Below are 12,684 nucleotides of genomic sequence, written 5' to 3'. Positions count from 1 at the left end.
AGCTGGAGGTCTTGTGTCTTTCCTCTGAGATGAGAGCTTCACCCTGTGCTTTGTCAGGGCGGGCCTTGGCCGGTGAGGGATATGGGGGAGACAGCCACACTCCCCTTCATGCCTCACAAATGATAATTTAGATGTTATTTGGAGCTTTGCCACTCAGGAACATATTTCTAAAAACAATTTTAACAAACTGTTCACTCAGTGGAATCTCAGCTAGAAGGTAAGATGCATGCACATGGCCCGAGGATAGTTACTCGAGAGACATCCTTGGAATCAGCCTAGGTGAACCTACAAGATGTGAGAGCCTCTCAAGAGAGATTTAAAACTGAAACTGATTCTATCAAAACTGTCTCAGCTACACGGATAAATATCTCCCCATCCAGAAAAGTAGAAATATCTGAGAATGAAGACAAATGTGAAAATATTCTTGACATCAAAGAAGACCCGCGGTGTACAAACGTGATGTAGGACGTAACTAGCAATTAGTAGCCTTGTCAGTCTCTAGGCTCTTCTCTGCTTGCTCTATGAACACTGTTAGTAGCACATGTAAATATTCCAAACACTTGTTACATGATGGAACTAAATTAAATTTTACCTGTTTATTTTTAATCAATGGGGAAACGTGAAGGACCAGTAGGCAGGTAGAATGGCCTTAGGCCTCTCAGTTTTCAAGCTTTGGAATTAGGAATGTATTTGAGGCATCCTCCCACCATTTCTTGTTCCAACTATTAGGATGTTACTCCCTGCTGTACTTGGATTAATTGAGTCACTACTGGAAATCCTCTTTGATTTTCCTTTACTAATTGAAAAAGAGTTCCAATTCCCAAGTTTCCCTGCAGGCTCCATGCAGACATTATTTTGGAAACCAACATGGAAGAGAGAAAACTGCTTGTGTTTTTTGTGCTTTTTTTCTAGAAAACTGAGAGAAATGTTGACCAACCAAACTAGGGTTTGATAGTCTATCAAGCCGTATGTATATAGTGTATTATCCAACGTCAATCTAAAGGAAACATGCAAAGATGTGATCTTTCTTCCTCTAAAGATGAACTGTAGTTATAGCACATTTTGTCATCCTGACCTTCAGTATTTTATTAAGAGGTAAATATTACATAATATATGTGTATTTATAAAAGGCCTGAGTTTCACAACGTTTTTGCTAGATCTCATTGACCTGCAGTTTGAAGAATTTGCTCCACTAGAAAATGTTTTCTCTTTCAAATTCTTCAAAGTGTAATGATTATTAAAAATCTTGTCCTTTCTTTTAGAGACACTTATGAATGTTTTTGATTAGAAAGATTAATAAGCTGAAAGGGTTTCTTTTAAAAAATATAAGAAACATACTTATATACACCACTTTTATTCATTGATACTTAAATCTTTTTGTTAATAACTTAGGTCGGTGTTAGAGTCTCTTTTTTGATAATTCGTATCAAAACTCAAAAACAACTTATTCTTTGGATATATTTTTTAAACTCCAAATGCTCAGAATTAAGATTATTTAAGGATCTTTAAAAACAATCATTTTATTTCATGCTGACTAGATACAATGATTTAGTGATTGCTTCATGGATACCTGGACAAGCTACCTGAAAATACCAAGTGAATCATGAGGACCTGAGGATATTAATGTGACAAAATTGCAAAGTCTGTGAAACTGGCCCTGGTAATTTAGAGACACAAGACATTTTCAATTAGTCATTCAAATTCCTTTTCTGCTCTTCTCCTTTGCCTTTGTCTTCTACCCCTTAAGTCTTAAAATTTTAAAATAGGGTAAAAGGTTCTTTGATAAGAAAGATTGAATTAAATGACTTGCTAAAATCATATATTTGCAAGTAATAGAAAACCAAATTTCTACTGGCTCAAACCAGGATTAAACCAGGAGGTTTTCTAGGACAGTTATCTCTGAATTTGTGTTCCAGGTAGCACTGGTACTAATCAGTCTTCTAATTGCTATGATGATAGAAGACTGAAACAGGGAGGAGAGTATAAAATATTTTGATGATGGAAGAAGCATCCTAAAACATTTATAAACTTTTTAAATGATACACTCTGACTCAGGTAGGAGTCCATGGAGCAACCATCATGGCACCAACATATCTCCATGCGTTTGTGAACCAGGATTCTAAGCATCCATGGATATAGAGAAGAAAGCCACAGATTAGGCAAACTACACATCTTTCATTATGATCTGACTCCCATTTCCTGGATTGCAGAAATCTCTGGCTACAAGGCCAATGGTGTGATGAGGTGTAGAGATCTGAATTGTTCAAGGTAAGAGTGAAATCTGCATGGCTAGAAGAAGGTTGATACCATATGAGGGGACATGTGAAGGGCATAGCTGGGGATAGAAGCCGAATGTGATGGCAGAAAAGCATTGTTAGTCATCAGAACAAGGGCCTGAAGTGCTCAAGAAAAATGATGATTCAAATAACATATTAGGAAAAAGAATTCCAGTTCAGATGAGGTGACAGAGTTCAGGAGATACGCCAAATATATGCCAGTGAGTGAGGACTTCTCTGCTTGAAGGTTGGCCACATGGTGTGAACAGATTCATTATTTAAAGGAAGTGCAAGGTTCTGATCATTTAACTTCTCTTCATGAAGGACTTGACTGGGGTTACAGAGTCATCTTAATATGACATGGTAAACATCAAATGAACTTAATGGCTTGATTCATGATTTGGATGTACAAAATAGCAGTTAATAAGAAAGAAATGCTATTAGAAGTGGCCAAATTCAAGTATTCTCAATTCTTTGAAGGCAAAAGCTTGATGACATTTCATAAGAGATGTACCAATGTCATGTATGTGACTTTATACCTGAAGACTAAAAATTGGAAGAGATTGTTGATGTCAAAGGTACAAAGTCAATACTAATGAGTTTTATTAGGCTGCTGATTTTTCTAGACTTAACCATTCAGAATATAATTTAATTCAAATTATATTTACCACTTATCATCATGATTAGTCTTTAATTAAAGAGGACTATTTCATTTGTGAAATGCCAACCCGTGGTGCCCCAAATACCAAGGGGGCTCTGATTTCCAAGATATTAGCTAAGTTTAACATGTGATATTGGGTTAAGCGATATGCTTTCTAGAGTACATACAAACTTACGGAATTCACGATTCATTAAGAAATCCACATGCCATGCCTCAGCTGAACCATCTGAACCTTAGGATCACCAAGGAAAGCTGAATAAACCAATATATTTGATTCAGGTTCATGAAATTTTAACAGGGTTTCTGAACTTCAGCCCATAAGTACTATGTTGAGGGTGTTGAAACTCTCAGGTTTGACTTAGGAAAAGATAAACTCAAAAAGTAGCAACTAAATAACCTTCCTTGCCTGGTGCCTCAGACATAAGTAAAAATGACAAAGGACCTATTCAAACTCTTCCACCCTCTATGCTTAAGTCCCTATTGACTATAATGACTCTCTATTATTTAGATAAGTAAAATCTAAGGGGCTTATGAAAGAATAAAGTAAAGCTGATATAGCATTTTATTTTATTTTACTTGATACAGTACTTTTAAAAATAAGTTATTATTCTAGCTGAGTATTGAACCTCAGCATTTTTTTCTTTTTCTGATGGAAAATTTACTCTATTTTCCTGCTTGATTAATTAATATTGAATGTGATGGGGCTTGACTAAAGCATCACCCTTAAATTTTCAACTTGGGATCAGGTTTTAATGAGATATTCTTGATACTTCAATAATTAAGCTCCATCAAATTGGTCTGACCTACCTGCCCAATATGTAATTTTGCTTCACAATAATTACAGGAATTCATTCAATCATTCAATAAATATTTATAGAATACTTACTGTGTATGTTCAAGACACTGTCAGAGACTTGGGGTACCACAATAATTATGATGGACATGTTCCCTGCTGTATTAGTTTGCTAAGGCTGCTGTAAAAATGTATCACAACTGGGTAGCTTAAACAACAGAAATTTATAGTCTCATAGTTTTAGAGGCTAGAAGTCTAAAATAAAGGTGTTGACGCATTAAATCCTTCTAAGGGCTGTGAGGAAAGGATCTGTTCCAGGCTTCTTTTCTTGGCTTGTAGATGAACAACTTCTCCCCATGTTTCTTTACATCACCTTCCTGTATATGTGTCAGTGTTTGTGTCCAAATTACTCTTTTTATAAGGACACCAATCGTATTGCATTAGAGACCCACCCTACTCCAGTATGACCTCATCTTAATTAATTACAAATGCAATGATTCTATTTCCAAATAAGGTTACATTCTGAGGACCTGGGAAATAGAACTTCAACATATAAATTTTAGAGGAATACAATTCAATCCGAACACCTAACCTGTGGACCTTCATTCTAATGGAGGCAGGTGACATTTAAATAACAAATTACAATAAAGTGTAATAAATGTTACACCAGAGCATGGATCAGGTGTGTAAGCATGTGTAAGCACATAATCATGGAAAGGGAACTTTATCCAAAGGCAATGGAAATCCATTTTAAGGGTTTTTAAACAGAGTTTTGACATAATAAAATTTCACTTTTAGAAAGATCACTCTGGCTTCACTATGGAAAATGTATCATAGGGGAGACCAGATAACAGTTGGAGTTAGTCTAGTTTAGCATAAAAACAATGAGAATGAATGAAATGGATAGGTTCAAGAAATAGTTAGAGCAGACTCAGTAAAACTTAGTATTTCACTGGAAAATTAGAGCTGAACGAAAGAGGGCATTAAAGATGACTTCCATGTTTCTGGCTTGAAAATAGCAAGTGACATTTCTTGTAAAGGGAAATACAGAGAAAGAGGAGGAGAAGCTCATGTGTTCACTGATGTCCATGTTGGTATTTAAATACTCTAGAAAATCCAAATGGGCCTGTTAGTGGGCACAGTGGTCAGTTTTTTGGATCTCGATCTCAGGCAAGAAGGATGAGCTTGAGATACAGATGAGGGGAATTTCAAAGTGTGGGCCAGAGTTTTGTCACCAAATAGACAGCATATTGGAAAGAGGTCACAAGAAAAGACCTTAATGAATAAACTATTTACAAAGCTGTTGACTGGGTTCAGGAACACAGCAAGAGTGGAGAAGTACTCTGGAATGAGCAACAACTGAAAGCAGCTACCACCTCTCGGCTTGAGGGGAACGGGAAAGGAGAAGCTACTGGGATCTCCAAGACCTACAGTTATAGAAGAAAGCCTAAGAGGAATGATCTCTGGTAAAGAAATGCATCCACTGCTAACCCAGAGCCTGGCAGGGAAGGAGCCAGAAAGATATTAGTATCTTACCTCTCTCTTCCTGGTATCTAATTTCCTGCTGATGTCTTCCTTGACGAGACAACCAAAGAACTGATGATGCAGTTCATAAGAGATCAGCTTCCTGCAGCACAGAACAGGGTAGAGAAGAGTGGACCACAGACCTGAGAAGCAAAAGAGGATATCAGCACAAGCAGCATACGGAAGATTAGTACCTGGAGTTTTGATAGAGACTTAGATCATCCAGGAAGAGATGTAGACAGAAAGAAGGCCTAAGAGCAAGGTTTGCTAAACGTCAGAATTTAAGTGTCTAGAAAAAGTAAAGACATAATAATAATAAACAGGACTTAAGCAGAGTGATTAGAAAAGCAGAGAGGTGGACATTTCATGCAGGAAAAACCCTTCCAAGGAGGAGAGAGCAGCCAACAATATTAAATGCTGTGGTGACACAAAATAAAGATAGACCCGTATGTTAAGTTTTGCTTATACAGTGGCCATTTGGGAACTCAGTGGGTAGCTTCTTTGAAATAGTCGGGCTGGTAGCCATATTGTGTCCACATAAAATACAAGGAGCATGTGAGGAAATGAAGACAACAAATATAGCTAATTTATTCCTGCAGGGGAGTAGGAAATATGAAAGCATATTTTTTCCTTTTTTTTTTTTTTTTAAATGGATTGGAGACACAAGCATGTGTTGCAAATCCCGTCAATTTAGCTGATGTGGTCTTGGTCTTTCTCTGTGGAGCCTGGCCAAGCCAGCTTTAGGAAGATGATTTTGCCATTGTTCCTTAGGTAGCTGTGGTCCCTCCAGGGCTGGACAGCTTTGAACAAAACGAAGAGTCAGAAGCTTGACGGATGGCCACCATTTGAAAGGCTGACATCTGGTTCTCTTTACTGCTCTGGGAATGGACTTTGTGTATGGCTTTCCGGGGAGGGTCCACTGAACTGCTAAGTCTGTTTGTTTAATTCAGTTGGGATTATCACAGTATTCACTGATGCCAATTTGATAATAGGAAGACTTTCCAGCACTCCCTTTGCTTCCTCTCACCGAGGCATTAGATTATCCCACCTATCTGGGGATTTAAACATGAATCTCTAAAGTGCTAGACTTCCTCAGAAGACCAGCTGTTGGAAGAGAAAACCACTGGGCTGTTCTACTTTATCACATTTTTGTGTTACTGTGACATATGGTGTGAAGCAAATATTAGTGCATGGAAATATAAAACATCAGGATGCATCTGAGTTATCCCTCCCTAGTTACATTTGATCTGTGAATGCCAGAAACACTCCATTTCATAGCCATATTTATCATTCAAAGTAAATCATGCATTTGGGGGGCATAAAATGAGATGCTTTGGAATGCATGCGATTACCAACTATTGCATAATTCTCCAAAGAAAGATTTGAATTATATGGTCAGTAAAAAGGGTTGCTGCTTTAGAGTGTGGCAAAGAGAAGCGGAGGTGAAGGATACATCATAATAGATTAATATTAAGCAATGTTATTTTCCCTTTCCTCTTCGGTCCTAGAAATCAATGCCTTCAAGTGTTGCCTTGTGGAGTACTTTTGTTTGTTTGCTTTGTTTATTTTGTTTCGTTTTTATTGTATAGTCATTCTTGACATTTAAAATCTGTAAAGCAGACATTTATAGATCAACTAATAGTTTTCAAGAGATTCCCATTGTATTTTCAGAGGTGTGTTGTTTGCATAGAAATGCACTTGCCTCTAAGGCATTTTAAAAATTACATTTAAAATAATTTGCCAGCGGGAGAGAGTATTAAGATAGAAAAATCAAGAGTCAGTATTAGAGAAGCTGTGAGTAAATGCTAAATCTAGTGTTAGAGGTATGGGAAATTTCAGGAGCAAATTTAAGGTCAGCTTAGTTTCAGGAGGTTAAGTGGACAATGTCAAGAATCCTGAGGGTCCAAAATAAGAATCAGCGGAAGCGCTGAGGTTACAGCAGTGAAGATGTCTTAAGGAGGAAATTCGAAACTGTCCATCCTTGTTTTGCTATCTTCGTGCTCCTTCCCTTACCCTCTGACTTGCACTACAAAAACATACAGTGGAGGTGGGATGAGGATTTTGAAATTTATGCAGAAATTGCCCTGACAACGAAAGTCAAATGAATACTATCCTAAGCCCTTTATTGCTTGTCAATATAAGGAATAGACTAGGGAGTACTAGCAGTATAATTTCTAGAAAGTACTTTAAAAATTGTTGCCTTAAGAACCTTAAGTGGCTATCTTCCCCTCAGAAGACCTTTCTAATCTTATACATTTGTGTATTTATACAATTATGCATTTGTATATTGTCCTGCCACCTCCTCACCTCCTCTCCCCAATTCTATTCCCCAATAATTCCAACCTAAGATATGTCATTATGATTTATTTTAATAGCCCTGATTATTTACATTCCATCTGGAGATCACCTCTTTGGTTTCTAAGATATTAACCCACCTTTCACTCAAACTCTTTGGTGCTAATGTTTTTTGTTTGGTTGGTTGGTTTTTTAATACAGCGACCTCACATTTGTGATGAAGTATTGGGTAAGATAAGAGACTTGGCTTTCTTAGAGGCCAAAAAAACCAAAACAAACAAACAAAAAACCCCCCAAAAACCCTTTTTATCTTTTTGTTTTCTCTCTCTCTCTCTCTCTTTCTTTCTTTCTTTCTTTCTTTCTTTCTTTCTTTCTTTCTTTCTTTCTTTCTTTTTTTTTCTTTTTTTTTTTTTTTGGTAAGATCCAAATTACTCCTGCTCACCAATTAGGGAAGCTCATATGCAGTCATTCCTCTTGCTCTTCTCTCTCCCTCCCCAACCTGCTGTCCTCATGATAGTCACTACACATATTTACATCTTGTTTTCTGCAATGAATCTACCTCTACTCCTCCTGTAAGACTTATGATATTCTTCCTATGTGTTCTCATAGCATGTTCTTATTAAAACATTAATGCACATTACACATTGTATTGTAATTTTATTTCTACCCTCTCCAAACCACAATGTCCTTTAACTCAAAGCTCTAGCTTATCCTTGTCCATATCCCTACAATTTGGTATAGTACATAACATTTAACAACCACAATGCTAAGAAGGAGATACAAAAACAGAAAAAAAAAATTAAAGCAATGATAATAATACTAAGTAAAAGATAATAATTATTGAGGGTTTATTATGGTCCAAAGTTTGTCTTGGTTAATTTACATGTTAAAAAGGTTGGAAGTAGGTATGGTTGCAAGAAACAGAAAATCTCAAAATAACGAAGAATTAAAAATGAAGTAGTCTACTTTTTGCTCACATTCAAGAACTTCAGAGGCAGTAGGTCTGGACATAATACGTCACCCTGTGGTAGCAAAACCCAGGTTCCTTGTATCTTGTGATCCCCATCGTCAACCTCTATTCTGAAGGTCATCTCATGCCTCAAGATGGACGTTAGAGCTGCTGGAGATCCATCATACCTAAATTGCTGTCAGCAAAGAAAGATAAGGGGAGCAAACTCCTTCCCTCCACTCACTTATTTTAAGATCTCTTCTCGGAAGTTTCAGGTGGAACTTTGCTTGTGCCATATTGGCTGGAGCTAGTCACATGATCATTCTTGACCAAAAGGCATGGTGGAAAATGGAGTCTTTTTTTGCGGTAATAATGCAAAACATTTATTTTCTATATCAGACAAGAACACAGCTAAGTAATCCAACTCTACTGCAGCATTATAAAAATCATCCCTTCACCACAGTGTAAGATTTAAATGCATCTGCGCAAGGGTACATCCTGTATAAAAGTAGTAGAAAGATTGGTGCTGCCCTGCCAAGTACTTCCAGTACCCATCCGGGTCCTACTGCAATACTGGTAGTCCCGATGGCTTTATTGAAATAAATCAGTTTTAAAAAAATAAAGCATTTATAAAGACAAGTCAAAATGCCTCACAAACCATATATTCAACTAAAACTTTATGTATTTAAATGTTGTATTTGCCTCCCACTGATAAACCTGCATTTCACTCAAACTAAGCAATAAATCTTCCATACTGAAGTATCTTCCTTGCTCAATTAAAGGAAAAAAACCTGAAATGATCAGTTAAAAAAAAGAAAAAATGCAGGAATTAACATACCCTTTTAAATTGTTTTTAAATATTTTGAAGGTTAAAAAGGCTTAAAGTTTGTAATTCCTAGTAGGAGAACATTATCTGAGTGAATAACCTAATGGAAAACCACTATAAAATGTTTCAGTTGCACGTGGGGCAGAGGGATAGGGATTCTCTTCACAGCACCCTCGCTTTCTCTAGGAGAAGGTGAGAGGTACACTGGTTTGTAGTACTGTGATGGCCACTAGCTGATCAAAGTTGCTCTTCCTTCGGCAAGGGCTTTATTAGTTAGAAGGGCATCTGGCTGACAATTTGCTAATGAGATTCATAACCTTTGGGTTGCTCTGATATTTTGAGGTATTTGCTGGTTTCTGGGCCACATGCTGGAAGGCCACCGTAACTTCTGGATCCCGCGTGGCTCTAAGAACCTCTGGATCACTAAGAATTGTATTGAGCCCAGGTGTTCCTGCCATTCCAGGCATTCCTCCAGGAAAGTCACCTGGGAAGGAGCCATGCTGAGCTCCTGTTTGTCCTCTGGCGTCTTCCTCCCTCTGGGCTGTCTCCTGTTCTTCCCAAGCCTTCTTAGCTCTTTCTATTTATTTGATCTCCTGCTCTTCACGTTTTTGCTCATTCTTTTTCACATATTCAGCAATTTTCAGGGCCCTTGGTTGAACTTTCTTCAGCATGCACAAGCATCTTCTTCATAATCCAGTTTACAAGCATGGGCAAGATTATGTGCTGCTGCTTCCCAATGGCCCAGAAGTCTGTGTGCTTTCCCTCACCACTCATAAGGCTGAGCTGAATCGGGATTCATTTCAATAGCTCTGTCACAGTCTCAGATGGTAGCATTGGCTTCTATAATTTGATGAAGACACTGACTCTCTTGGCATAGAGAATGGCCAAGCAAGGATTCAGCTTGATCGCACCTGTGAACAAGTCAATGGCTTTCTGTAGTTCACCATCACTTAGGGTATCAATGGCAGCCACTGTTTTTTCTCATTTACCTGACCCATCATTTTCTCAGTATGCTCTACATTTTTATCTCCCATTTCTTGAGGGGTATCAGTATCTGGTTCAATCACACTTTCATCGTCAATTTCTAGACCACTTTCCTCACTTGATGGTTTGTCTGTCTTTATGTTTTCCTCCACCTTCTTACTATCTGTTTTTTCTTCTTTGATATTGTCTTCTGATTTAGTTTTATGAACAGCAGGTGGTATTTTACCCACCATGCTCTCCACCCACTCGCACAGGAAGCGTATTTCCTTGATGTGCAGAATGCTTGGATCCTGCTTACACATTTTCACCAAGGCCTAAAGCACATTCAGTCTGTGGAGATCCATTGTCCAGAGGCAATGGGAGGTGGCAGGAACGACAGAGGTTGCAGCCTGATCCCAGGTGTGGGTCCTACCTCAGCGTGACCATGTGGAAGGGATGGAAATGTAGTCTTTATTCTGGGAAGCCATGTGACTAAATAAAAGTTGGGGATTCTCTTAGGAAAGAAGGAAGGAAGAATTGCCATTAGAAGATAATTGGCAGTCTTTGGCATATGTATATTAACAAATTTAACCCTCTAAACAACCTTATGAGTACTAACCTTAGGGTACTCTATAAATACTATTCATTTATTTGATAAATATGATTGTGCATTACTGCATATTAGATGTAGTTCTAGGGTCCTGGGATTTGGCAGGACACAAGGCAGGCAAGCCCCTGTCCTCTTGGAGGTTTTATTTTAGTTAGGAAGGCAGACATTAAACAAATACATATATGATATGCTATATGGTGATAAGAGTAATGAAGAAATGTTAATTGGAGTGAGAGAATAGTGTATAATGCAGTTAATTTAAATAGAGGGATCCTGAAAGGACTTTGAAGAGATGACTTCTGAGCAATGATCTGAATGGAGCCATAAGAGCATCAGGGAGAGGTTTCCAGGCAAAAGGGGAAAAAAAAAAAAAAACCCTTCAGTTGGACATTAGGGAATTTGTAAAAATGCTGGTGAACATGGAAATAAAATCAAAGAAAGAGAGAGGCAGGGTCAGACTACATAAAGTTATAGCAACTGTATGAGTTTTATTTTAAGTTTATGGGGTCACTGGAGTTTTGGGACTGGTGAGTGAAATGATTAAATTTATGTCTTAAATAAGCCATTTTGGTTGCAACATAAATAATGGACTCAGATGGTAAGGGGCCAGTGGGGTAGGAAGCAGAGTGAAAGCAAAGAAAGCAAAAAGAGACTATTTCAAGAGTGTAGGTGAGAGATGATGATAGCCTTGATGAGGATGGCACTAATATTGAATATGACAAGTGATAAGAGGCAGGATATACTCTGAAAGCAGAGCTGGTGGATCTAATGTAGTAAGAGTGAAAGGCACCAAGGATGACTTGTAGACTTTTAGAATGCTTAATTTTATGTGTCAACTTGGCTAGACCATGGTGCCCAGTGTTTGGAATTGGTTCTCCAATCTTATTAGATTAAAAGGCACTAGTGAAGGCTTCCATTGGTGAAGAGAATATGGATAGTTTGTGGTGTGATGTGACAATGGAGATTCACAAAGTATCACCATTGGATACTCCTAATCAAATACTTATGAGGCAAGTTTCTGAGTGACCATGTATTTAATATTTTAGAACATTTTTATCAAAATAATGAGTATGAGATTGGCTATGTGCTCCTAATTGCACTGGACCAAGTAAGAAAAAGAAGGATGAGCTTAGGAATCAAATTCCCAGCTCATGTGCTACATAAATGACCTGAAAGTTTCTGTGTCTGTCTTGAAAGAAACCCTTATCACCTGTAGCCAAGGAGCTGAGAGTGCTGAAAACCAAACTCAGAGTCTCATCCTGCAAGTGGTTGAATTACAATGCAAATTGAATTTTCAACCTCATGGGGTGTCTGCTATTAAAGTGAGGGCATAAATTGGGAAGGAATGAGATCCCGAAAATTGGAATAGGGACATATGGGAGGATCCTGATAAAGCTGGGGACATTGAACCCTTTAACTCCCAAGAGTCTTCTTTGCTGGTAACAGCAGCCACTCCATCCTCATCTGAGGAGATTAACCTTGCTCTGCTTAAAGAAATTGTAATGGCCTCCCCTGAGGTAGTTGCCTTGTAAGACCCTGATGATTCTCTTCAGGACCACCCCCCACCACTGTCTTTGCTTCTAGATCTATCACTAGACTCAAGTTCCTGCAGGCCCCTGATGGTGACATACAAAATGTGACCCATCAAGAGGTGTAGTACACTCCACAAGAACTACATGATTTTTCCAATTTATATAAATAAAAATCCAGGAAATATGGGTGGAAGTCAATATTTAAGGGTGTGGCATAATGGCGGAGGGACCATAAAATTGGATCAGGCAGAATTT

At 38.0% G+C, this 12,684-nt stretch overlaps 1 long non-coding RNA gene and 1 pseudogene across 1 annotated transcript in view; one reads left to right on the top strand and one right to left on the bottom strand.

Annotated features, from left to right (window-relative positions):
• The window catches only part of LOC148107702 (uncharacterized), a 449,136-nt gene that overhangs the window by 425,166 nt on the left and 11,286 nt on the right, over positions 1-12,684 (top strand). The window lies entirely within an intron of this gene.
• Positions 9,594-10,652, bottom strand: LOC123798860 (hsc70-interacting protein-like; annotated as a pseudogene).

This window comes from Ursus americanus, chromosome 26, assembly GCF_024610735.1.
Source record: "Ursus americanus isolate L20-20 chromosome 26, mUrsAme1.1.p, whole genome shotgun sequence".
In the NCBI taxonomy this organism is placed as follows: Eukaryota; Metazoa; Chordata; class Mammalia; order Carnivora; family Ursidae; genus Ursus; species Ursus americanus.
This window is presented reverse-complemented; position numbering and strand designations above follow the sequence as displayed.